Genomic DNA, 4,568 nt, shown 5'->3' with positions numbered 1-4,568 from the left:
TACTTTATAATATATGAAATAGTGTTTCACTGAAGTCTTTTCTTTCAACGCTAGTTCTGGAATTGAGTCTCTTTTACCAAAGGCATAAATTACTCTCGAGCTTGTGCATACTGTACAGCTTTTGGACTAGTTCAAAAGGATGCAGTCCCTTTGCCCCACTGCTCCTAATGGAAAAAACACAACAGTAGGTGGACATCTTCCTTACATATCCAGCTGCCCACAAGACAGCCATTCGGAGGCTCTTGTATCCACCCGTACTTTGTCCCTCCTCTGAGCTCCCGAAGCACTCAGTGCTATCGTTTGGGGCGATAGTGCAGGGCAAAATGATGACCCCAAGGACAGTGGGCGAGACTAGCCCTGCTCGAATGGGGCAGCAGTGTACTGGATATGGTGGGAACCAGCTTTGGGGATCCCGGAAAACCAGAGAAGATTGCAGGGCCACTGCCTGTATGTATGGGATGTGGTGCAGAGGGAATGGCTCAGCAGGTGGGCTTTGTAAAGATGGGACTGTGGGAGGCAGGCCATGTAGGGGGAGGGTGTGCTACAACCCCAAGAGGAAGTAATGAGGATGTGGACCACGGTGCTGTTGTAGGAAGGGGGCCATTTTGAAATGGATTTGGCCTGGGGGTTGAAGGTCAGATTGCCAAGACTCTGATCCTGACTGCTTGGTGGTGGCGGTGTGGGAAGCTGGGGATTCCAAAGCGTGAACTGCTTTGAGCATAAGAATCCAATTGAGATGATGACATTTCATGCAGTGGAGATAACCAGTAAATAGCTGGAAATCCCTAAGTGAGTCTTAGAAAGGATGTCCAGTCTCAAGATGTGAGTTGTTCACATAAATCGTTTGAGATGAAAAAGTTAACCGACTTGAACAGGTGTTTCCACTTTATTCTTAACAACAACAACCCACAAACAAAAAGTAATAGCATCAGTCCTAGCAGATAACAGCATAAAAATGACCTGCTTTTATTTGACCAGATTCTATTTGAACTCAAGCACATCTCTGATCAGAGAAACATTAGTGTCAAAGAGAGGAAGTAACACGAGAAAGGGGAGACGGTGTAACGGACATGTCAGTCCTACTAGAAAGGGGCAAAATGTGGTGTCTCATGATTCATAGATCTATGGCTTTTGCTGTTTTTATTTGTAAAACCAAATGTAAGAGACTTTTAAACTTCTGTTTCCTAAAAGGTCCTAGGGCACTACAGATGCCTTAATGAAACTTAAAAATTTTTAGAAATAAAATACATAGGTGATACCTGAAAACAGAACCAAAGGATGAAGAGAAAGAACATCACCCTCTTAAGGCATTCAGTTCCCCTTTCTCCCACCCACGTTATCTTTTTCCGCTGCCTTTGAGAGACAGCCAGAAATACACACTTTAAAAAGAAAATTCTTGCTTACACCAAACTTTAGCTTGAAGCCGACTAATGTTTCATCCTAGGGCTGCGCTCCTGCAGCCCACAATCCAATCCAGGAGAGAAAAGGACTTCCTAATGAGAGTCGCAAACGGTGACGAATAGCACCCAGGAGATCCGCAGTGTTAGAGGCTTGTCCGGGGCTGACACAGAGGGGGGTCATCAGGGGCGGCTCCGGGCAGAACGGGGTCCCAAACGGCAGGCCTTAGGGGCGGCCTCCCAGCGATGCTGGCTCCGCGCGTGCGGGGCTGTCGGAACCGCGGGCGAGGCAGTCGCGGCGGGTCAGACCGCTGGAACCCCGGAAGCTTCGAGCGGAACCAGCGCAGGTGCCGCCCTGCGGACGTCAGGGGGCGAGGCTCCCGAGATGCCCCGCGCGCGGCGCCCGAGTCCGAGCGCGCCCGAAGGGCGTGCTCCGTGACGGGCGGCGGGGCGCCCGCGGCCAGACCACACCTGGCCCTGAGCGCCCGCCTACGCCCGGGTGCGCGGAACTCGCCACGCTCCTGCCCTGGGTCGCCGCAGGCACGGGAGACTGAGAAGCCACGTGAGACTGTGTGCTGTGTGCGAAGCAGCTTGCTGGACCTCATGAGACAAGCCAGGAAGCAGTGAATTGTCACAATAGTAATCAAATGAAGAGTCACATACATAACAACGGAAAGTCATGTAGTACTTGGTACCAGGGAGTGTTTTCAGCGGTTTACGAATACTGGATCCTACAGCCACTCTACAGAGTGACGACGAGCACGGACTCTGGGACTGGGCAGCCAGGCTCGGAACCCCTGCTTTGCCATTTCCCGCCGGTGTAACCCGCGGGAGGCCGGAGCCTCAGTTTCCCCATCTGCTAAAAGGATAATTCTAACTCTGTAAATTTGTTTGAGGATTAAATGAGTTAAAATTTGTAAAGCGTACAGAACAGTGGTTGGCACATAGTAAAAGCTATCTAAGTTTTTGAGGAATCTTATTTTTACAGATGAGAAAACTGAGGCACAGAGAGGTTAAGTAAATTTCCTAAGACCACACAAGCAGTATATGATGGAGCTGGGACTCAGACCTGAGGAATTCTGGCTTCAGAGCCTGCACTTAAAAAAAAATTATATATATCTATATCTATATATATATATATATATATATCTATTGCCCTGACTGGTGCAGCTCAGTGAGCTGGGTCATAGTCCTGCAAACAAGGGTTGCCAGGGTTGTGATTTCAGGCTTCAGTTTCGGATCGGGGAGCACACAACAGGCAACCGATCAATGTTTCTCTCTCCCTTCCTCACTCTCTAAAAATAAATAAAAGCTAAGAAGAAAAAATATTTTTAAAAATTGATTTCGGAGCGAGAGAAAAACATAGATTTGTCATTCCACTTATTTACACACTCTGGTTGATTCTCATTTGTGCTTGGACCAGGGATCAAACCCACAACCTTGCGTTATCTGGGAAAGGACGACATTCTAGCCGGCCAGAGCTAGCTGGCCAGGGCAGAGCCTGCACCCTCAAACACTATGCTTTAGCAGTGAGAAAGGGATGTCCCTATGAATTATTTCATGAGGGAAGTGGGTAGGGAAGCCCTGAATTGATGGACGTGGAATCTTCTCGCACTTGAGATGTCAGTGTTTCTTCTGCCGTGGTAAATTAAGTTTTCATCAGCAGAAGCTGCTCCACTGCCCCCCAAGCAGCTTCTGCAAGAGTAGTCTGAAGCACAGGTCTCCCCAGGCTCCTGTGCATTTTCCTTCCTCTCAGCAGGCGGGGGGGGGCGCTGTGTGTGGAAGGTACGTGTTACGCGGCAACTTAAAATGGAAAATCTTGAATTCAACTCAACAGCTCAACTCTGGGCCTTGGGGATATGTGGTGAATGCAGGGACCACCTGGACCTCGGCATGCCCATAGTTCCGTCGGGGTAAGAAATGTTCAGATAGAGAATTTTTAGCATTTTATTTGAGCCAAACAGACAACAATTGCTGGGAAGCAAAATCAACGGATTGAGAAAATACTCCGGAAAACGGCAGTTTAACCACTTATTTTATACATCAGAATAAAAGGGGAATTCTAAAAGGGTTATAGCGGTGAAGATTATATAAAAAGTAAAATGAATAGGCGCATACTTTCTTTACAATGTGGGTAATAGTTAACAATCAACATGATAACAATAACAATGAGGGTTGGTTGTGCCTGAAGGGTCTAGAAAAAAAGGAAATTATCTTGACAAAGGTATGCTGTAGATGCCAAAACACAGGCTCAGTTAAGGTCTAAAGACTGACCTTTGTCAGGGACAAAACCCACCTAGGGCCTGCAGACTGACCGGATTTCACTTAGAAAGTTTTGACTTCAGACCCCGCTGTGCGGCTGGTTACTTTCAGTCTCTGAGTTTGTAAGGCCGCCAGGCACGCCTCCCCTGAGCTCCTCAGGTTTAGTATGTGGCCCCTTCCCTGTCCCCTCGCCACCAAGTCCAAAGGTGGAAACGTGCAAGTCAACCAGCAGATTAGGGGCAGTGGATCCCAAGGATAAATAGGAAATAGGCGGGAAGGGCGGAAGTGTCCCTGACCCCAGCAAAGGCAAGGAAGCCAGTTTCTTTGGGCTAGAGATGGGGAGCGGTGGCGGGGCAGAATCCTATTAATCTGATTAGGGAGGACAGAGGTTTTAAGTTTTGGAGAAGCTAGATCGAGTTTACATTTAAGGGGCTCACTCGGGCTGCTAGGCAGGAGTAGAACCGAGGAGCCGGAGCCCCGGAATTCGAGGCTGAAGAGGAAGCAGGTTGGAAGGCGCAGCCCTGGTCCAGGCGGAGGTGAGGGGGCCGCTTCAGGGCAGGGACTGTAGGCTGAGGAACAGCTTGGACGAGCCCTAGGCTAGTTTCACCCAAGGGCCATTTCCCGCCTTCACTCTCCCATTCTTGAGGCTCACTCCCTTCCCTCAGTCTTTGCTGTGGGGGGCTACTGCTGGGCGGCCCGATCCACACCTTTCCTGAGTCCAGACTCAGTTTGGAGGCGACGGACTCGGAGCCGCACCTACCCGCTCCTCCTCGCCCTGCCTGAGGCTTTGGGGCTCTGAGGCTGTGCACCGCCCGCCCGCCGGCCCCGCCCCCGAGCAGCCCCCGCCTCCGCCAGGCCCCGCCCCGAACCTGCCTGTCTGCCTGCGCGCCAGGCCCGGGCGGTGCCGAC

Source organism: Desmodus rotundus, chromosome 6 (genome assembly GCF_022682495.2).
Source record: "Desmodus rotundus isolate HL8 chromosome 6, HLdesRot8A.1, whole genome shotgun sequence".
Lineage (NCBI taxonomy): Eukaryota > Metazoa > Chordata > Mammalia > Chiroptera > Phyllostomidae > Desmodus > Desmodus rotundus.
The sequence above is the reverse complement of the archived record's forward strand: the minus strand, read 5'-3'. Positions refer to the sequence as shown.